This window comes from Ambystoma mexicanum, chromosome 4q (genome assembly GCF_040938575.1).
Source record: "Ambystoma mexicanum isolate Mex_15411 chromosome 4q, UKY_AmexF1_1, whole genome shotgun sequence".
Classification (NCBI taxonomy): Eukaryota; Metazoa; Chordata; class Amphibia; order Caudata; family Ambystomatidae; genus Ambystoma; species Ambystoma mexicanum.
Genome location: NC_090928.1, coordinates 1257967695 through 1257989681, shown reverse-complemented (window position 1 = coordinate 1257989681; position 21987 = coordinate 1257967695). Strand labels below are relative to the sequence as shown.

General features: G+C 47.9%; 1 long non-coding RNA gene across 1 annotated transcript in view; it reads right to left on the bottom strand.

The window, feature by feature from the left end:
* Nucleotides 1-1115: 1115 nt before the first annotated feature.
* Nucleotides 1116-21987, bottom strand: part of LOC138468343 (uncharacterized) — a 33685-nt gene continuing 12813 nt past the window's right edge. The window contains exon 5 of the long non-coding RNA XR_011268247.1: nt 1116-21784. This is a non-coding gene — a long non-coding RNA (uncharacterized lncRNA). The remainder of the gene's footprint in view (nt 21785-21987) is intronic.

Sequence of the window (21987 nt, the reverse complement as noted above, 5' to 3'; positions counted from 1 at the left end):
CGGGACAGGGTGTCGTCGGGCCTTGATCAGTGCCCGACGGCCGTGGGGGGTGGATGCGCCTTAATTGGCTGAAGCTGAATGGGGACAAAACGGAGGTGCTGGTGGTGGGTTCTCCCCCTGATCCCTGACTCTAGATTGCCTCTTTCTGGCCTTCTCCCTTGGGTCTCTTCCTGTTTGTACGGCAAAGGTTAAGAATCTGGGAGTACTCATGACTGCTACCCTGTCTATGGATGCTCAGGTTTCATCTGCCTGTCAGACTAGGTTTAATCACTTGAAAATCCTGAAAAGGTACTCCATATGATAGCACCATCCCTGCTTCCACCCGTTGTGGCTGCGATTGTATCCAGCCGGCTGGACTATGCAATTCTCTTTATCTTTCACAGCCTAAGAGTCTGGTCCTTCGCTTACAACGCCTTCAGAATTTTGCTGCGCAGGTGGCGAGTGTCTCACGATGGGGCCCATATTTCTCTGGTTTTGCGCCGGTTGTGCAACGCATCGAATTCAAGGCGCTCTGCATTGTGCATCGTTCTCTCCACGACCACGGGGTGGAGTATCGGTGTGTCAAATTTGTACGCTATCTTCGGAAGCGCTCCCTGAGGTCTGAGTCTCCTGGCCTGCTCTGTGTGCAACCTTTTCGCCATTCCCAGACTGGGGGATGTTCTTTCTCTATTGCGCCGCGCAGCTTTGGAATAAGTTGCCTGTGACATTTAAAAAAATATCCAACCATCTGGCCTTCAGGAAGGTCCTTAAAACCCATCTTCTCCTAACTTAGTGGCTATGGTGGTCGTTGCTGCTTCCTTTTCAGGTCCTGTCTCTTCCTCTCCAGCGCCATGATGCCTTTGGGCTACTGTGCGCTTTATAAGAAATCTTAACATAACATAGCTGCCTCATACGTGGGGTTCAGGGTCCTACAGACATGGTTTTAAAAAGGGGCCACCACTCAGCCCCTGCATATCTTCAGTAGGCACTGAAACCACACATGAGAAAGAGGATACAAATAACCAATGTACATTACTTGTCATAAAATCAACAACATAAAATGTGTGCACATAATTAACTAAAATAGCTATATATGACAGTTGACATGATTCAATAATGCAACACTTCTGAGCACATACAGTTAACACTGGCCTGCCCGTCTATTTTATTATGATAGCACCCTAACAGTAAAATGACTGCTAATGCAAGAGTCATATAAAAAAAGAAACACTGTAACTGCATGTGTTTTTACCAGCCAAGGACTGACCTTTACAAAACGTATTAATGCATCTCATACTGGCAAGGGGTCCTCCCAATATCTTTTGGGGAGAAGGGGCAGTTGACATGGTTGGGGGAAGCGACTATGACATTGGAGAAGGGACATGTGGCAGCGGCAAGAGGGAATGGTGAAGTGGGCGGGGGTAAGAACAGATGACAGGATAAGGAAAGAAGGGGCAGGAGTGACTTCTTACCCCCCTTGACAATGGGATGGGTGACTGACAAGAGAGGACTCTGACTCACCAGGGGAAAGCAGCATCTTTCTACTCCCAGAACAGCCAATGTCAGCGACCAGCCCTTTCTCCACAAACATAAACTGAGTGCCAGCAGCAGAAACGTAAACAGCACAGACCATCCGAGAGGCATACACGCCGGCTAGGGCCGGTATTGCAGCAAAGCGCCAGGCTCAGCTGGTCAATTAAATCCCATTGCCCGGGCATAGGCCCAGAACGCCAGTTCCCACCTCAGACCACTGATGGATCAAGAACCGTGCCGCCTCGCCCCAATCGCTGAGAGCGACTGCTGGAGAAGTGCCTTTCTCCCTGCCCAGGAGGACGAGTGCTACAGTCCACATTGCCCCGCCCCACAGCGAGGTGGCCATAGGCTCCAGACTTGGACTCCATACCATATTACCATGACCCATTTGGAGCACCCAAGCACCCTCCACGGGAAATGCCACTGGAGTGCCCCACATGGAACACTCATGTGCAAACACCCTCCAGACAGAGTGCCCCGAGCTAAGCACAGCAAAGCACAGAGAGTTCACATTGTGATCCAATGTGTTGTCTTGGAAGATCTGTACTTTGGTGGGAATTCAGTTGCCAAGTTCGAGTTTTAATCGGATTCAGATGTAGCAAAATTAGATATTGGGCTATTCAGGTCCATCAAACAAAGCAAAAGCATTTCCTAGACACAGTGACACACTAATACAAAGTTACAGCATTGAGCTGGAATCATCTCGCCCGGGCTTATCCTCATAGAGGCGCAGTATAGTAGATGCTCAGAAACCCATAGACCACCAACCGGATCCAGTAGAAACCTCTTAGAGCTGACTGTCATCTTTTGGTTCCAGCGGTGTAGTGTTCAAAGCCTAACGTATCTGGGTGGCACCGGTCGACCAGATGGTCCGACAAGAATCAAAAGGCACAGTGATGACATTTTGTGAGAAGAGGGCACTGACCTTAGGGGTTTCAGCCAGCTACGTCCAAACACAATAAAATATGCGCGTGTTGTTTTTCCAATATGTGGGGTATTTTTTTGTCAGAGTACAGAAATGTGGACTCCGACGTTTTAATGGCAGCCACGCTTGTCCGACCGAGTGGCAGGTCACAAATCAATTGACAAATGGGCACCTGGACCACTGTCAGTCAGTACACATACGCTGAGTGCAGCTGGCCTCCAGGCACCAGAATCACTCATGCTACTGCCATGCGACGAGCGAGTGACTAGCTCTGGCTGCGACTATCTTAGAAATGGTGCAGAGCACTGTCCCCATGATGCCCCCGCCCCCAAGCATCTGTCTACTGTGAAATAGTCATGTGACCAAGACGGAGTAGGAACGTGGCCGTGGTGCCCCATGTGGTGCAGGTCAATAAAAGGGAGGAGGAAGCCGTGGCACATCATCCATCGCCGGCGCAGGGCCAAAAGCAAAGCAACTGAATGAAGTAATTGCAGAGACAGAGGAAGACACCTGCCTTCAGATCACGAAGGAGGCCATCATGTCAGGAGAATGGAAGAACTACCTTGCGGCCGTAGCTCATCGCACCCCACAAGCACAAGAACTCCTGCGGAATCAGACACGAACTATCAGTCTCATCTTAAAGGGACACTGCATTGTAGTGCCTTTCAGTTTGCAAGACAGGGCACTCCAACTGGCGCAGAAAGACCACCAAGGAATAGTTAAAACACAAGCATGCCTAAAATCAAGAGTGTGGATGCCACAAATGTAACAGAATCTAATAACGCTGGTGGAAACCTGCACGTCATGCCAGGCTGCCCGCCGAACAGGTCTCCCAGAGCATGTGGCCAGCCCGCCCAGGAGTGGACACCGATAGGACGGAGTCAGCCTTGACTTTTGCACCATTGCTAACGAGGCATACCTCCTGGTGGCAGTGGACGATTTCATGCGGTACCCGGAAGTAGAACCAGCAAGATCCACGGATGCAGCCTCAGTAACGACAGCACTGGAAAGGATGTTCGCAGTCCACGGAATACCATCCTCCATCAAAAGTGACAATGGCCAACACATTAAGGAGAAGGGAATTCAAAAGGTTCCTTGGTGACATGGGAATACGGCACCACCACATCACACCATATAGGCCCCAAGCAAATGGAGACACAGAGAGGTTTATGTCCTTGATCATCAAAGTGGTAAGGATTGTGAAGGACAAAGGTCGTCCGTGGCTGCAAGAGCTATACCGATTCCACCGGCCCTACCGACTAACCCCACACTCAGCCACGTTAGGCACTCCAGTAGCACTCATGTTCAGGATCCCCATCTAGGCCGGATTTTCCCTCCACCATGCCTGGAAGGATTGAACGGAGCAAAGGTGGCGAGAACACAACGAAAGAGAGAACAGGGCCAGTAGAGCAACACTAAGCCAGCTACAAGTGGGTGACACAGCACTAGTCCAAAACCGTGCCTCCCCCATAAAGATGACGCTCCCATACGAGTCTCAATTAATGGAAGTCACCCACTGAGCACACGGAATGGTGACAGACTCACGAGGGCCGGCGACAGTGATGCGGAACGTGTCCCATTTCAGAAGGATACCAGCGACCACCTGGCAAGAGAACCGTAGAGACCGCACAAACAAGGGACGCACAGACCCCCTAGGTCCAGACACCGCAAAGGCAAGGCCCAGGAGAGCCATCCAGAGAAATGCCAGAGGCCTGCACTGATCCAAGAGAAGAGCCAGCAAGCCCTGGAGTGGTTGACACCCTGAAGAGACAAAGGAGCGATTGATACTCACTCCGCCAGTGACCAGTCCAATCATCGTGACTATGCAGGTTCATCCTGCAGGGGATCTACCGGAGGGGTGAGGTCCTGAGAGAAGAAGCGACAGTAAGATAGAACTATGGTCATGTCAAGGGTACCTTCGGACATGCAAGGGGACGTTGTTGAACAGCTCACTCCTCAGGAAGTAGGAACGTGGCTGTGACGGCCCATGTGATGTAGGTCAATAAAAGGGAGGAGGAAGCCCACCAAGGGGTTCTGTTCTCGTACCAGATATTTGAGCTGTGTCCGTGTATTCTGTTTGTCTGTACCCCGTTGCATAGTGGGGGACTGGACATGACATCTATCGTGCTGCAGTCCTGCAGCGTGGGCCACCTGTGTGTGTGCTCAGAGTGCACAGCAGCAAGCTTAGCTATTCTGAGCACTCGGCCCATGCTACACGGGGCACCATAAGCGCCGGCGCTGATGCCACCCCATTCCCCACACTCCGGCATATGGCTCTGAGTGTTCCAACCTTCTGTATAAGACCACAAGCCACGAATCCCCAAATCTGCCCCTTTGCACAGGATACATGCCAAAAGCTCCCCCTCCTTTGCACTGGCCAAATTTCCCAAATCTGCTGCGCAGGATGCTGGCCTCTGTGCAGGACAGAATCACTCCTTTGTATCATAGAAAAAGTATTTCACCCTTTTGCACAGGAGCACACGTCACAAAATGGAAACTAGTTTACTGCGAATTGTCTAGACGCTGCCACCACCCTTGACCTTGGAGCAATGCCCATATCAGTTAGCTCAATTCCACAAGGTTTTCTGCCCCTGCCTTCCCGCTCACGCTTTGATCACGTGGTACGGAAGGGCAAGCGTTAAAGTAGACACAAACGTGCTCGGAACGTAACAGTGAGGGGGCGGAGCGTTGCTAGGGTCCGTTTCTCGGATGGGAACTAGACACTACCCTTTGGGACAGGCACGGCTCGCACATTCATTGCTCTAGCTTAATGGTTCCATGTGGCTCTGCGGGGGCAGCTGAAGCATAAATCCATGTGCGTTACTCCAGGCGTAATGGACGGGTGTCCGTCTCCCATCAGTGGACCGCAGGGGGAATGCTTTATCTGAAGTGGTAATGTGGGCTTTCTTATTTATTTTTAAGCTTGTATAGCGCGCCGAACCCAAAGGCATCGAGTGCTTTCTTATAGAGCAGAAATGTTACAGTTGCAGTTGTTACACAGAGTATATACAAGACTGACATAATGCATGGTATTAACATTGCAGACAAGACATAGTATATACAATATTTACAGTAATCACAGTTTTTTTTAAATATGTGATGTGTAGTGTGCGGGTGTGAGTTAGTAACCCAGGCTTAGAATGAAGAGGTGAGTTTTGAGTAGTCTGTGGCAAATCCAGAAGGACTCTTGCACTCTGAGTGGGAGTGGCAGTGAGTTTCATAGTTTGCTGGCAATCGTAGGGAAGCTGCTACCACATGCATTTTGGAGCTTGAACCTGGGATTAATGAAGTGGAACTGGTAGGCTGCTCTGGTAGGTCTTGCATGTTGTGTCATGGTGATTTTGTCAGATAGATATGCGGGGGTCAGGTCATCCAGTGTAGACATTTGTGGGTTAAGGTGAGTGATTTGAACATGATGTGTTCATGTATTGGAAGCCAGTGTTGTTGATGTCTTATTGCAGAAACGTGTTCTGATTTGGGGATGTTGAGTGCTGCTCTGAGGGCATTGTTCTGAAGGACCTGTAACTTCCAGATGTTCTGGAGCTTGGTGCCGGCATATACGGCATTGCAATAGTTGAGACGGGCTAGGACTAATGCTCTGGCCAGGGTCACGCAGCTGTCAGGTGTGAGGAATTGTCTGCAGGCGTTAACGAGTTTGCACATGTAAGTAGTGGCTGATGTGGCATTGATTTGTTTGTTTAGGGCGAGTGAGTAGAGTTTTTACCTTGTTAGTAACTTTTATGATGTTACCGTCAATGTTGAAGGAGTTGAATGTTGTTCCACAGAGTGGAAGGAATCGTTTAGTTTGATGATCCTGTGTTGAGAGCCTATGAGGGGAAACTCGGTCTTGTCATCATTTAAACATAGACTGTGCTGCGCCATCCAGCGTTGGATGGTGAGATATATGGCATTGAGAGTGGCTGTGTTGGCATTGTGGTCCCTGGATATTGGCATGAGGATCTGTGTAAGTTGTGTAGGTGACACCCAGGTCGTCCAATCGATCAAAAAGAGGCTTTGTAAAAATATTGTACAAAGTGGGGGAGACACGAGCCTTGCGTTACTCCGCACGCGACTATGGTGGGTGGTGCTTCTGCTTTAGTGGAGAAGACTTTCATTGTTCTGTCACTAAGGAAAGATTTTATCCATTGTGTGGCATTTGTGAAGAAGTGCGCTGCCGAGGCCAATTGTTTTCACAGGATATTGTGGTCAGCAAGATCAAACGCAGTGGAGAGGTCTAGGAGAAGGAGCAAGGCTGGTTTCCCTTTGTCCCTCAGGTCATCTATTTGGACTGTTTCCGTCCCATGTCTTGGGCGCAATCCACACTGATGTAGCCTAAGTATGTTATTGGCTTCCAGATATTTCTGGATTTGCAAGTATGCTACTCTATCTAAAATGTTCAAGAGAAATGGAACAGTTGCTATTGGCTGGTAGTTTGTGGGAATGTTACGGTCGCGTGTGTTTTTTTTGGGTACGGGTAGTACCCACGTGTTCCGCTGTTGTTTTTGAAAGAGGCATTCATCGATGAATGGAGTATGCAGTCTTTAATGACTGTCCGTGGGCAGGGGTCACCTTGATGGTTTAAGACTTAGGATGATTTGGAGGACTTCTGAATGGGTGACCTCCGTGAATTCAAATTGTGGCAGTTCCTTGAAGTTGGTGGCGTTCTTGGGGAGGGTAGATGGTTCGGAAGGTTTGGCTGTTCTTTTTGGCTTGGATTATGGATTGTAGGCGAGTGATTTTGTTTTGGAGTGCATTTTGCATGTTCTCACATCAACTAGCATTTTTGTTACAACTTTCCACTGGTGGGATTGCGGTTTCTAGCTCTCTGAGGATTAGTGTTACAGCTAGCTTTAGAGATTCTGTCGTTGCAGAGTTTACTTTTGGTAAGGAGTACTTGTTGTTTGTACACCCTGGAGGCATTGTCAAAGGCATTTTTGTTAGCTACTGTAGGGGATTTTTTCCAGAAAGATTCCGCCTTTCTTAGCACTTTTAGCTCAGGGGTGAACCAGCCATTGAGGTGGGCAGGGCGTTTGGCTTTTTGAAGTGCAAGTGGGGCTATTTTGTTTATGGCTGGCAGGATAGTGTCATTGTACAGTTTGGTCATTATGGTAGGGTCAGTGTTGTTAGCAGTAGGTGTTGCTAGGTTGCAGTAGCGGGTTGTTGGCAGCGATATTCCTTTTGTTTCCAGAGGGCGCCTCTGGAACTAGTATAGGGCGGTTGGTTTGGCCGATCTTTGTATCGACTTTGAATGTGATGAGGTGGTGGTCGGACCATGGGCAGGGAGAATTGGATGTGATGGTGGAGTTGCAGTTGATGTCTGCAAGCCAGTTGAGTGTACAGTCTTTTGCGTGTGTAGGATTTGGATCCTGTGTGCGAGTCTGAGTGCTGACATGGTATTTGCCAAGGATAGAGCGTTGTTGTCGAGGGGGTCGTTCAGTAGGTTAAAATCCCCCAGAAGGATGGGTAAGGATTTGGGTTTGGCATTGGAAGAAATGATTTTTGTGACCTCATTTTCAAAGGCGAGTACAGGCCCAGGGTGTCTATAGATGAGGTGAATGTTTAATGTGGCTGTAGCAGATAGGGACATTTTGACTGATAGAAGTTCGCAGGAAGTAACAGGGGTTACGGACACCTCTCTCATGTTCAGAGATGTCCTGGCAATGATGGCCACTCCTCCTTTAGCGTTAGGTCTGTCCCTTCTATATATGGAGGGGCTGTCTAGAACGGCAAGTGAAAGGGCTGGTCCTGCTGCAGCATGTAGCCAGGATTCTGTTATGGCTAGGAAATCTAGATTGTGTGAGGTGAGGATGTCTGCAATGTCTAATGCGCTGGCTGGGAGGGGTCTGGCGTTAATGAGAGCTCCAAGAATTGTGTAGTTGGGTGTGCTGATGAGGGTGGGTAAGCGTGAGTGAGTTCGAGTCGTGCAGAGTGTGATTCTTCTTAGGATGGGGGGGGCAGAGGTGCCTGTTGTGTCGATTGTTAACTTGGTTCTGGTTGCAAGGTTGGTGTTTCTGTGTGGCAGTGGGCATGGGACACCCAGGTCGTGCTTATCATGAAGTAGAGATGGGTTGTGGGTCACCTGGGGAGTAGTATGGTTGTGGTTGAGCGCCACCAGTGGGAGGCGGGTGGGCTGGTTAGAGTTGGCATCAGGAGTGAAAGGGGGCATGGCTAAATACTGGGATGCATTGATGCTAGACAAGGTCACAATATGACTTCCGTAAATCAGGTATATGGTTGGAGCAGGGAAGATGGTAGTTTTCGGGTAGATAGGGTAGGTGGTGATGTGCCACTTCCTGGACTATTGGGCCAGAGGGTGGTAGTGGAACTATAGGAGCAGGTTAACCTGGTAGTGAGGGTTACCAGCTTGCGGCGCTAGTGCAGATGTCAGGACTAGCAGCAGGTGAGCTGAAGGGGACAGGACTTCATACAAACATGCAGCGATAGAGAGCTGTTCACAAGCTAAAGGTCCTTTACAATAAGCGAGTTTACATGAAATAAAATGCATAGCGATGCAAATTGCACGTGTCTATGCCAGTGTGCAATAGTTCAAATGATACTGTCAAGCGAATGGTATTATACAGCGGTGAACGCTGAGGGGACCATATATCAGACACAGTTACGTTTGATTATCTATGCAGAGACTAAGAACAGGCTGTGTGAATATATAGTAAACGTAAAGCACATCTAGGACACGACAGGCCAAGTAGTGATGATTCATATAAGTGCATTCATGCAGTTATACAGTGCTACTAGAGTCTGTACCTGGCAAGATCCTTCGTAACGTGATCGGTAGTAGGTATTTCTGCTGAAGTGGCTAATCTTATTCTGTTGCACTACTGTATTAGCGTGGCATTTCTTTTTTTTTTTTAGCAAACAGCATTGCACTGTGGTACTTGAGTTGGAGTGATTCAAGACTACAAGCCCCAGAATGCATTATTGCTCACGTTGACCCAGGACTGCATATATGTGCCCCTGGTGACATGTAGTCCTTTACAACCTAATCTTCCACTGAAACAATAGCCAGCATGGCGGCTGTCCAGGCAGGGGCCTGCACATATGCGGGGAAATCACTTCATTGCAATATAGCCTTTGTTTGACTGTCCTGTGGCATTTGAGTTTTATATTTTGAGAATGCGAAACATTGCTCGTCACAGGTACATTTAGAGTGAAACATGCATGTTTATCTGCATTGAGATGTAAAACTATATGCACTGCCCAGCCAGACCTATGTTCCTCCATACAGAAGACGTTTCTGGCCATACTGTTCTTGCGTGCGCTTTTGGTTATCCCGTCAAGTAATCTTTACAGTTGCAGATAAAACACATAGCCTACTATCTCACGTGCTGCTAAGTTTAGCTCGCATGGAAAGTAGAAGTAGGCGCGTGACATCCCTGGGCTTTAGCTGTTGCTGAAGGGACCTGCTCGCCACCAGAGCTTTAACCGCATCACACTTACTTTGGTAAAACATGTCTTTTGTGATCGGTCAATTGATACTGTGACGGTACATTCAAACTGAGGGACACCCCCACAGCTTCTGTTGCCTATCATGTCTGCTTCCAAGACAATTAAAGTGAGTAGTAAAAGAAAGCCCCTTTTAAAGATTAGTTGATATTCCTGATGCCCGCTAGCTTGACATGCACACTTAACATTTGTTTGTGTTGATTGAAATAAAAACGGTGTTCATAAAAGCAAGCTGGATGTTTGTGACAATCTCTTGTTCCCAGCCTATAATAGCGTATTACGCAATTTCTTGTTATGTGTGTATAAAAGTACAGTAGTGTGAAATAGACATTTCAGGTTTTCATTATTTTACATTATAGGTGTTGCAGTTTCCGTTTAGGATGTGGAAAATAAAGCTACACCGATATTCTTTGGGCTGAACATATTTTTGAAAGGATTGTCATGTTGCTTGACTTTTACAATGGGCCAGCTTTATTGATGTGGGCACACAGTTGTGTTAATTACACCAGAGATTCTAGTACAGCGGACTGGTTGCAGCAGAACCTGGATAAATGTCCTCGCCTGTTGCCCGAGTGGCTTGGAACTTCCAAAGTACTACACCACGTAAGAGGAGTCAAACTCTTTGCTGTGCCTTGTAATGCTATGTTATTGAGTGTAGTATAGCGCACCTTCCCAAGTCAAAAAGGAAGATCTTCCTGGAATCATTCTGGAGACATCCGGTGACTCCATTCTATAGTCATCCATGGTTAGTTCAGGGAGATCATCCGAAACCATCCTGAAGTATGTGTAGAGGCCGAAATATATAAATGAGATGATTCTAGTTATCACAGAAACTACTCCAGGAGTTCTAGTTACTTCAGTAATGATCTTGTATTACTCCAGGATGACCCCAAGACAATTTCAGGAGGGCTGGGAATGACTTCATGACAACTTCAGGATGTTATGTTATTTGGCATGTATATAGCGCTCTATATATCATTGGTATGACCTCAAAGCGCTTGTGGGTTGAGGTCACTTGAGTGCACTCAATATGTGAGCAGCTGATGCTAGCTGCATCCTTAGATTAGGTATGGTGGTATTGAGAGATCAGTTGAATGTGTGCAGTCTGGTGGTTGGCCTCCGAGACTACATTCTGGCGGCATTAGGCTTGTGCAGGACATTTATGTGTGCAGCTAGGCTGATGTTTTGTGTGGGGTATAGCTGCGTTCTAGCAGGACGTTGAGGTGTTCATGGAGTATTGTTCATATGTGAGCAGCCAGACCAAAATTGATCGAGGGGTATAGCGAGTGGTGAGTGTCTTGAGTGGATGTTTTATACTTACAAACCCACTGTTCCGGATTACATTCTCGCGTTTCGCTGTAGATGTACTCAGATGGAGATGGCACAGGAGGCAGCAAGGCATGTGTGGTGTACTCAGGAAGTGGATAGTCAACAGTCACATATCTTAGCGCCTGCAGGACGCCAAGGTTGTCCTCAATGGTATCCGTCTCCCGATTCTGTCTTGGTGACTTAGTCGCTTTCAGTGGCATCATTGCTCGGTATCTCCTGAACATTTGTCTGCAGGGTGTAATTACTTTCCAATGTAATGTCATTGAAGTCGTAGCTCATGGTGTTTCTGGGTTTAAGCGGCCCTAGATGGTCTTAATCAGGTTTACGGAAAGAGCCAGGTTTTTATAGCTTTGCGGAATGCCATATAGTCTTGGGTGTATCGAATGTTTGGGGGGAGTGAGGTCCACAGAGTTGGAGCCATGGTTGAGAAGGCGGATCCTCCAGTCCTGGCTGAATTGAGGTTGGAATCACTAGTAAGAGGGCAGTGCTTGATCTTAGGGTACGTGGTGGGAGATATGATTTAATCTTCTGTTGTAGGTACGTTGGGCCTGCCTTGTGCACTGCTCGTGGGTAATGCATAGGGTTTTGAAGGTGGCCCTTCGTCCCACAGGGAGCCAATTAAGGGTGCAGAGAGCGGGGGAGATGTGGTCTCTGTGACCCAGGGCAAGGAGTTTGGCGGCAACGTTTTGGAGTTTAAGTTGGTATGCCGGTGATCCTAGGTTTAAGGAGTTGGCATAGTCCAGTCTTGACATAACAACATGCATCTAAGGAGTTTGAGGTGACAGGATTTTGATACATTACTGATCTGAGGGGAGAGGGTTAGGGCTGAGTCCATAGTGCAGCCAAGGTGACTATTTTGGGGGCGGGGGGTACCAAGGGAGAAGGGCAGTATTGTCACACACCATGATTTCAGTTTTATTTGGGTTCAGAAGGAGATGGTTTCTTGTTATCCATCAATCAATATCACTGAGGCAAGCTTCAAGGTCAGGAAGTGGGTTGGTACTTGTTTTGGGAATTCTTCTGATAATTTGGGTATCGCCGGCAAAGTTGTAATAGGAGAGGTTGTGCACGAGGATGTTTGCTAGAAGAGTGGTCAGATAGAGGGCGAAAAGGAGAGCAGAGAGGCAGGCGCTTTGGGGTACGCCGGTGTTCACAGCGCGAGCTGTTGAGACAAAGGGGGAGAGGAAAGTGATTTGATTTGTTTCCTGTTGCTCAGGAAGGAGGCAGTCATTTTGAGTGCCAAGCCACGGATTCCTAGATATTGGAGACGGTCAAGGAGGATAGAATCGTTAACAGTGTCAAGGCTGCTGACAGATCAATGAGAATCAACGCTGCGCAGCCCTCAGTGTCTGCCGCAACCTTGAGATCATCCCAGATCGAGATCAGAGTGGTTTCTGTTCCATGGCGCGGCCTGAAGCCTGATTGCGCAGGGTCGAGTAGTTTGATGGATTCTATGAAGCAGTTGAGCTGTGAGAATGCAGCACGGTCAATGAGTTTCGCAAGAAATCTGGGTTTGAAGATCGGTCTGTAGGGTCGAGGGATGCCTTTTTTAGAAGTGGTTTGACATGCGCTATTTAAAGGCCTCTGGAAAGGTGCCAGAGGTGAGGGAGTCATTTAGTATGGACCTTTCAAGTTCTCCTGCGCAAGTAGAGGAGAATATTTCTTTCAGAAGAAAGGCGGGACAGGGAGCAAGGGGGGATTCAGAGAGTCTTCTGCCAGATAGATCTAGGAACTCGTCTCTCGAGATGGGGTGGAAAGAGTGGAAGGCTGGCATTGCGGTCGTCGGGGCAGCGGAATCGGGAGGGCTAGGTTTGGGGCACAGGGTGAGGGTGGAGAGTTTGGTGTTAAGGGTTGCTATACTATCAAGTGCAGTGTTGTAGAAATGTAGCGAGAGGGAGTCACAGAGCGTCTGCCTGGAGGTGGTTTGGGCAGAGGTGCAAGTAGGTTTCACGAATTCTGAGATGATCTTGTGGAGTTCTTTGCTGCTGTTGCCACAGTTCAGAATTAGTTTATTGTAATAGGCCTTTCGGATCTCGGATTTGTAATTAGGGTGGTAGTGGGTGAACAGATCTGCAGAGAGCAGTTTTAGATGTTCGCCATTTGCGCTCAAGAGAGCCATTTTGACTTTTGAAAGTCTTCAGGTGAGGCGTGAACCACTTGGTGGACGGTCCTTTGCGGGAGGCTGTGGGGAATTAGTGATTCTTTAAGCCAGGAGTCAAAGGATTCGATGGTTAGGGGTCTATCAGAAGTCAGTGTCGCTGGGAGACAAGTAGCAGGGCTTCGGCTAGGTCGGGGAGTACCTTGACTTTGATCCAGCATTTGTGATCATATGTGAGGGCAGGGAGAGCCATGGGTGAACAGGCTGGTGTGTGGAAAGAGAAAGGGATGGCAGAGTGGTCTGTCCAGATAAGCAGCATGGGACTTGGCATAGAGACAATGACATAGGAGCTGAAGATTGCATCAAGTGTGTGACCCCCAGAGTGAGTTGTACCAGTGGTTTGTCGGGAGAGGTTGCGAGCCTCAAGACTGTCGACCAGGGGTTGGGTCCTGGGGTTGTTGGGCACATCGAACCAGAGATTGAACTCTGCTAGTAGTGCGAGTGTTGGGTGATTTACCTGAATGGTGGCTATTGAGTCACAGTGATTGTTGACAAAATTTCGCATATCCAGGGGGTCTGTATATGAGTAGGAAGCTGTGAGTGAGTTGATGGTAGCGAGAGTTTTACTAGAAGCGATTCACAGTTAGCATTGCATGTCTGGGTTTCGGCACATGAGATGGAGAAGCAATTTGATTTGATTCATTTGTAAGCGTGCACCAAACAAACTTAATCGTGTCTGGCCGCTGATGGAACAAGTAACAATGAGTCTGCAATCATCCCAATAATATCCAATTAGATGGTGTATTGCACAAACCAGTAACTAACCATCGGTGTTCCCTAGCAAAACAAATGGGTCTTCACAGCCTTACGGGAATGCTACGTTTTCATGTCTCAGATAGCTCCATAGACCCTGAATCTTCAATCCCCTTTACTCACATATTTAGACTGCGGTACATGCAGCAGATTCTTATCGCATGAAAGCAATTGGCTGCTTGGGGTATAGCTCCTAATTCTATCAGGTAGATACCTTGGGCTACTTAGTTCACGCATTTGAAGACCAGACAGCAGATTTTAAAATATATATACGCTCTCTCACAGCCAGCCAGTGTATAGATCGTCTTAGATTGGAGATAGGGGAAGATTTTGCCGTCCTAACTGCAGCATTTTGGGCCACTTGCAATCTTCGCATTTGGAATACTGGTATTCCCGACAGTAGCACATTGCCATAATCCAATCGCAAGTTAACAAGAGTCCCCACCACTGTTGCTCTGTCCTCATTCACTATGAACAGCAAGATTTGTCCCAGCATTCATAAGGTGTAAAACACTGACTGCACATTTGTGCTAACCTGCGCTCCACATCCCATGCTGTCTTCTCACACACAGCCCACATTGAAAGATTTTGGGCAAAGTTAAACTGTGGACCCAAAAAAAAAAACAGGGCGACACGCCTGCTTGGTGTGTTGCAACCTCTGTCTTGCTGGCACAACAGCAGCTGGTTAGCACACATCCAGGTCTGTACCTCTTCTCTACTTTCAAGAACACCAGAGTATCATCCGCATAAGAATGAAATTTGATGCAGTGTTTTCTCAAGATGTCCATAAGAGGTTTAACATATAAATTAAAAGGCAGAGGAGAAAGTGAGGACCCCGTGGAATCCCACACTTTTGTAAAAAGGAGTCCAACAGGAAATCTCCTAGCTTAACCCTTTCTTCCCTTCCGGTTAGAAATGACTTAAACCACTGAAGGGCTTGTCCCAAAATCTTTCCCACCTCTCTTAGCCACCTCAACAGGATCTTGTGATCTACCATAGCAAATGTGGCAGATAGGTCCAACATGATCAACAAAGACATATCCCCTTGATCTGCCGTTTCCAGGAGATCGTCCCAGACTGTCAGTAGTGCAGTCTCTGTCCCAAATCCTGGACGAAATCCTGATTATAAGGATCTAGTAGGTTCTCCTGTTCCACATATTCCTGTAACTGAGATTTCACAATTTTCTCCAGAATTTTTGCCGGCCATGGAAGTCCTGCCACTGGTATGTAGTTCTGGAGATTCTTGGGATCTAAATTTGCTTTTTTTAACAACAGGGTAACCACTGCCTTCTTCAAATTTACTGGCACTATACCTGTAGTTAAGGATTTGTTCACAAACTGTGATAAATGGGGCACTATCCGGGGCTACTTGTTGGCTACTGAAGATGGAATTGCAAATAAATCATCATTTGTTGCCTTCAGGTTAGAAAGCAAAAAACATATCCTCTCCTCCGAAACTTCAGTAGATACAAATGGTTTCTGAACCCTCATATTATCTAGGCTAACAGCCTCAACCATCTTCGATTGTTCCTTGGTAAATACAAATGGTTTCAGAACCACCTCATTATCTGAGCTAACAGTCTCAACCACCTCCGATTGTTCCTGGGGGATCAGTCAGTGTGACTTGAATACTCTTTTCTCGAATCAGATCTATTTTTTCCATGAAATGGTTGTTGAAAGCATCTACCTGTAGTTGTGAGGTTTGTAGAAGGATCAAAATGAGGTCAGTATTGTCAGAGGATAGGCGGTCAAAGATGAGGTGTCTGTTTCTCGGCGTTGAAAATGAGGCATGTGACTTCTTGAGGCGAGTTGCAGGTACTCTGAGGGGGCGGGGAGGTGAATGGGTTAGGTCAACAGGAAGTGGAAGGTATGCGAGAGACGTGTTGGGGAGCATCGGGGGGGAATTGGGAAGTGGTGCATGTGTGGGGGTTAGGCGAGCTGTTTGTGGTTCGAGTCTGGAGGGTGCTAGGGATTTAGGTGTACTGGGTGAGTGGTCAAGATCAAGGGGGTGGAGACGGGGAGAGAAGGGTCTGATGGTGGAGGGAAAGGATGGGAGGTTTGACCGATGGTGAAGTGGTGAGGTATGAAGAGTCGATGGAGAGGGCCCGTCAGCCTTTCTGCGTTTTGTGAGTTTGGCTGCCAGAGGGTGTGAGAGTGGGTAGGAGGGTCAGAGGGGAAAGAGGATGAAGCAACGGTTTTAGTAAAGGCAAGAGATGCTACTTTGAGAGAAAGGAAAGGGTTTGAAGGGGGAAGGTCTGTGGGCGGGGGTTGAGTAGGAGCAGAGGGCGGGTGAGTGGACGGTGTGGGAGGTAGGGTGAGAGGGCATCGCAGGTGAAGAGAGGGAGCACTGGGCTGTGCAGAGTTTGTGGGATGCGGTTGTCCTTGTGGGACCACGCCGTCAAGGGGACGCTGGGTTTCCGAGGGAGAGGTGTTGGAGGTGAGGAAGCGTGGGACAGACGTGGCGGGGGGGCCTGGATGGAGTGCATGTTGGTAGAGAGATGACAATGTTGGTGTGTCCTAGAGCTCTACACGAGTGGGTGGGTGCTAGTGTAGGTGTCACAAGAGGTTTGGCATGGGCCGGGAGGGCGGAAGTGGGGGGGGGGTAATTAGTCCGGGGGATGGAGTTCCTGAGTGAGCACACCTGTGCTGCAGTAGTGGCGTGGGACTTGTGATGTTTGGAGTGCCAGAGAGCTCCTCTGGCTTGCGAGTTGGAGATTGCACAGGGAATAGGGGGTTGTTCTTAATAGATGCCATGGGGTAGAGGGAGGGCGAGATAGCAGGATGGGTTGAAATGTGTGGGGTAAGGGTATGAACACATGGTGTTTGGCGCACCAGAGCGCTCCTCTGAGAGTTAGAGGCGAATGATGTTTGGGAGGGGTCAGAGTGTAGCAGTGTTCGAGGGCAGAGATCGCAACCCGATGTCAGATATAGGGGTGGTTCTTGAAGGTAGGCGCTAGTACGGAGAGCATGCACCAGGAGGGCCGCATTAAGTGGGGCGAGTATGGTGCACAAGGGGCAGAGAGACGGTCTTTGTTGATGTGGTATCTCCATTAGGGAGGGGAGGTCAGTTATTGTTGTGGGATCGAGTAGTTTAGCAGCTGAGCAATGTGGGGGTCAGAGAGTGGGTGCATGTCCAGGGGGGAAGGACGGAAAGGTATCAGGGTCGAGGTACCTAAGACTAAGATGGCAGGGAGTGTACTGAGCAAAAATGCAATAGCAGCACCTAGAAATTGAATCACCTGTATAGAGGGAGAAAGGGCCTAACACGGGGGACAACATTAAATGCAATTACAGTAGTGCAATAGCAGCACCTAGAGTGGGCACACCTGGATAGCAGCACCTAGATTGGGGATACCTGGATAGCAGCAGCTATAGTGGGCACACCTGGATAGCAGCACCTAGAGTGGGCACACCTGGATAGAGGGAGAAGGGTCTAACATTGGGGATAGCAGAGAATGCAATAGTAACAGCTAGATTTGGGACACCTATACAATAGCAGCACCTAGATTTGGGTCACCTGGATGGGGGATGAGGGGGTGGCGCCCTAGCACAGGGGACAGCAGTAAATGCAGTAACAGTAGGTGTAATAGCAGCACCTCGATTTGGGGCACCTGGATAGAGGGAGAAAGGGCCTAACAGAGGGGGAGGGGCAGTAAATGCAATAATAACCGCTAGATTTGTGGTACCTATACAATAGCAGCACCTAGATTTGGGACACCTGGCCAGCACGAAGTACAATAGTAGTATTGACGGTAGCACAAAGGCAGGTAGTTATTTTTTTATTTTTTATTCCTAGATAGCGTTAGCTGTCAGAGTCAGCCCAATTTTGATAGGCAGCTGTCTGTCTCAATCCAGTTGTCTGTGACAGGCTAGACGTGAGAGGCTGCTGTCTTGCACATGTGGTTGGATGGGTGGGTATTACTCCAGGATGACCCCCCCATGACTTCAGGAGGGGTAGGGGGATTACTCCAGGGGGACCCGATGACAACTTCAAGATGGGAGGGGGATTACTCCAGGATGACCCTATGACAACTTCAGGATGGGTGGGGGATTACTCCAGAATGACCCTGACAACTTTAGAATGGGTTTGGAATTGTGAACTATTATTGCAGACAATTTCAGGCAGAGTTATTTTATGTTGCTTCAAAACGATTTAGGAAAAGGGTTTGATTACCTGTGTGTAAAACGGGTGGTATTACTATAGGGAGAGTCTAGTTAGACTTACGGATAGTGTACGGGAATAGCTCAAGGGAATTTGCAGCCGCCACTTTCCATCTTTGCTAGAGCACTCAAATGTCATTAACTAAGTTTGCAGATTTAGTATACAAAACTACAAATCCACCCCGCAATGTCACAAACCAACCTGTAAACTCCCTCATTTCAGTTCTCACCTCTAGCTAACGTGGTATAACACCCAATAAACTCCCACAATTACAAATCACGGTATTTGTATTTAGTTATTTATATAGTGCTCTTTCCCCACTTGAGTGGCCTCAATGCACTTTTTCTCGGTTGGAACGCCCTTGGTGACCGTAGTCGATGTGGTAGGAAATTCTAGGGAGTTTAGCTTAGGAGATGCATGTGTGCATGTTGCCGTTATAAGACTGGGGTGGCTGGCAAGGCTCTACTAAGCAGCCCCAAGAGAGGTCAGACATGTGGGTGAGTGCTGGTGAGGATTAGAGATCGCTTGCTATTGTTGAGAGAGTCTATGTGAGGCCAGCTATACCAGGTTCCTTTCGGGTGGTAGTCACTGTATGCTAGTGGCAGAGGTGTTTCAGTCGGGACGGCTATGTCTGATGCTAGACCGGCTGTGCATAGCCATAGCCATATTCCATCGTGCATGGTTGCTTGGCCATGCCTCCGGCCTATGTCCACACTAGTGGTGCGAGATATACGTACGGTAAGCTGCAACATTGCTGGGGTGCCGTTTGTCCAGGTCTAGAATTGAGAGTCCTATACCAATGAGCATAGGTAATGTAGCAGGTTTCAGCGTATATTAAACTAAGATGGAGGCTATGCCTGGATTTGAGTAGTGGGAGAGAGGCCTACGTTTCATAATGCAGTAAGTTTCAGCATATAGTAAACAAAGATGAGGGCTATACCTAGATTTGAGAATCCTGTATAGTGGGAGAGAGGCCTAGGTATCACAGTGCAGTAGATTTAATCCTATAGTAGACATAGATGGAGGCTACACCTATATTTGAGAATCCTGTATAGTGGGAGAGAGGTCTAAGTTTCAAATGCACTAGGCTTTGTCATATAATAAACAAAGAAAGAGGCTACACATCGATTCGACAATCCTGTATGGTGGAAGAGAGGCCTAGGGTTCGTAACGCCATAGGTTTCAGCATATAGTACAGTGGGTTTCTGTAATATAACAGTAATCAATGGTATGTTATGCCTAGATTTGGGAGTACGTTTGTAGTGGGAGATTGCTAGTATTGAGAATTTCCTGAGCGAGCGATGCAGGTTAACAATCGCAGTGATTCCTTAGTGATGGGGGCGTGTGCTACCCTGGGCTAATTATCTTAATGTTCATGGTCTCTCATGTAGAACAGCGGGCGGGGGGTGCTGAGAGAAAGTTGCAGGTGTGCCACAATGAAAGGGCTTACCTGGGGTACTTGTTGGCTGGCAGTGTTGTTGAGCAATTGGGGTGGTATGTCAGGTGAAACCGCTGCAAGAGCTGCCAGCCCCTGTGTTGTAATTGATGCGCGGGAGATTATTAGTGGTGTGTTCTCAGGGTGCAGTGGATTAGAAGCGTGTTGGGAAAAGCCAGGTTTTAAGGGCCTTCCTGAATTTCAGGTGGTTTTCAGTGTTGCAAATGTGTAGGGGGTAGGGAATTCCAGATGATTGGCGCTTGGACTGAGAAGGAGGACCCGCCAAGCCTTGTGGAGCTGTGGTGTGGGATCACTATGCGAAATACTGTGCGAGATCGGAGGTTCCAGGAAGATTGGAATGGGCCAATTTTGTCTCGTAGGAATTCCGGTCCGGTGTTGTCGACTGCGCAGTGGGTGATACACATGGCTTTAAAGGTGGTGCGTTGAGCAATAGGAAGCCAGTGGAGGACTCTCAGGGTCAGGCTGATGTGTTTAATGAGATTAATGAGCAGGCGTGCTGCCACATTTTTGATTCTTTGGACTTTCCTTAGTTGGCATGCCAGGGCTACTAGGTAGAGGCAGTTTGCGCAGTCTAGGAATGACAGGATTATAGCGTTGATGGCCGAGAAACGGTGGGGATGGGGAAAATCCGCCTGAGAGTCCCTAGGTGGAAGAAGCAGGTTTTGGATACGCTGGTGGTGTGTTGGTTGAGGGTAAATCTGAGACCAACTCACATCCGAGGTTTTTTTTACCACGTTAGAGGGTGCCTGTGTTTGTCCTAGTGGTTTGGGCCATGGGATTGGTTGGGGTAGGAGCGCTGTTTTCCCACAGACTAGGATTTCGGTTCTCCCAGGGTTGAGGATGAGGTGGTTGGTCATCAACCTGTGGGTCAATGTCGGATAGGCATGATGACAGGTCTGGGCTGCTGGAGCCTTCTGAATTTGGGTTTTGAGGATGATCTGGAGATCATCTGCTTAGTTGTAGCAGGTAAGGTTGTACAAGTGGATGATTGCAGGGATGTTTTGTATGTAGAAGTTGAAGATTAGGGGTGATGTGGATCGCTCCACATCAGCTAGCTGACTGCACTAAAATACACACTTTGTGACCTCAATCTGTTAAAGGTCTACCGGCATGACAGACGACCGATCACTTCACCCAATATCACTAAGAGCAGCTAGCAATTAGTTCGACCATTCCCCACACCCAAGAAAACACTTGTTGAACCCCAAAAGAAATCAACAGCACAAAAACATGTACCATTTACACGTTGGCACCAACCTACAAATTCACCGATCAACTATATAGTTCTACACACAAGAGTTTCACAGAGCAGCGTGTGAGCTACAATTACGTTACCAATTAGTAGCAGGGGCTGACATATCAACCAAACTTGGTTGTGGGTATGTTCCAATTCCATTGTTTTTAAAGACCATAATCTGAATGATTGAGCAGGTATGTGGGAACGTGTAGGTGTCACTTCCCTGTCCAAACAGGCATGAAAGTCATACTGTAACATGGACACACTGTTGCAAAGAATTGGTGACAGAGTCGAGCTTGTCAAATTAGATCTGTCCGACAAAATATCTGTAGCAGACGATTGACTGTTACTTTATAGGCCAATAGTTTGTAGTTGTTGAGCAGGTACATCTTTGGGAACTTCAACATTACACAGACGTCTGCCGATTTATTGCTGTGTCTTTCAATTGTCTAGGTGAAGTAACAGAGGCGGGTTCTGAGGAAGGAATGTAGGAAGAATCAAGAACACTAGCCATCCCTGCCAAAAGACTCAGGTTTTCCAGCTTTTGGAAACAGCCATTAATAAATTTAGGAACAGTCAAGGTTCCACCCATCAGCTATTACAATATAATTCTCTTGTTTTTTTCCACGGCATCTTCTTGTAGCTCATGCAACATTTCTGTTTTCCAGCATTTCCCAGATTGCACCTGTAGCTGCTTTTTCTCCTAAGGCTTCAATTAGTACCTTCAGCATCACAATAGGTTTTCATTATTTCATCAAATGTTTTCTGTGTCTTAATACACCGTTTCTTGGCTGTGGGTATGAAAAAGGCAAGTTGAAACAGCAAAGTGACTATCAATAAAACAACATTTTTGCTTGAGCTGTACACCGGGGTAAGTGACTCCCCCTTAAGCGCGATCCTATCCATCCCCTTAAGAGTTTTGCTTATTCTTGCGCTCCTTGGTGCCTTCCTCACTGCCCATGCAGCTACCCACAACTCAGTCTAGCTGCACACA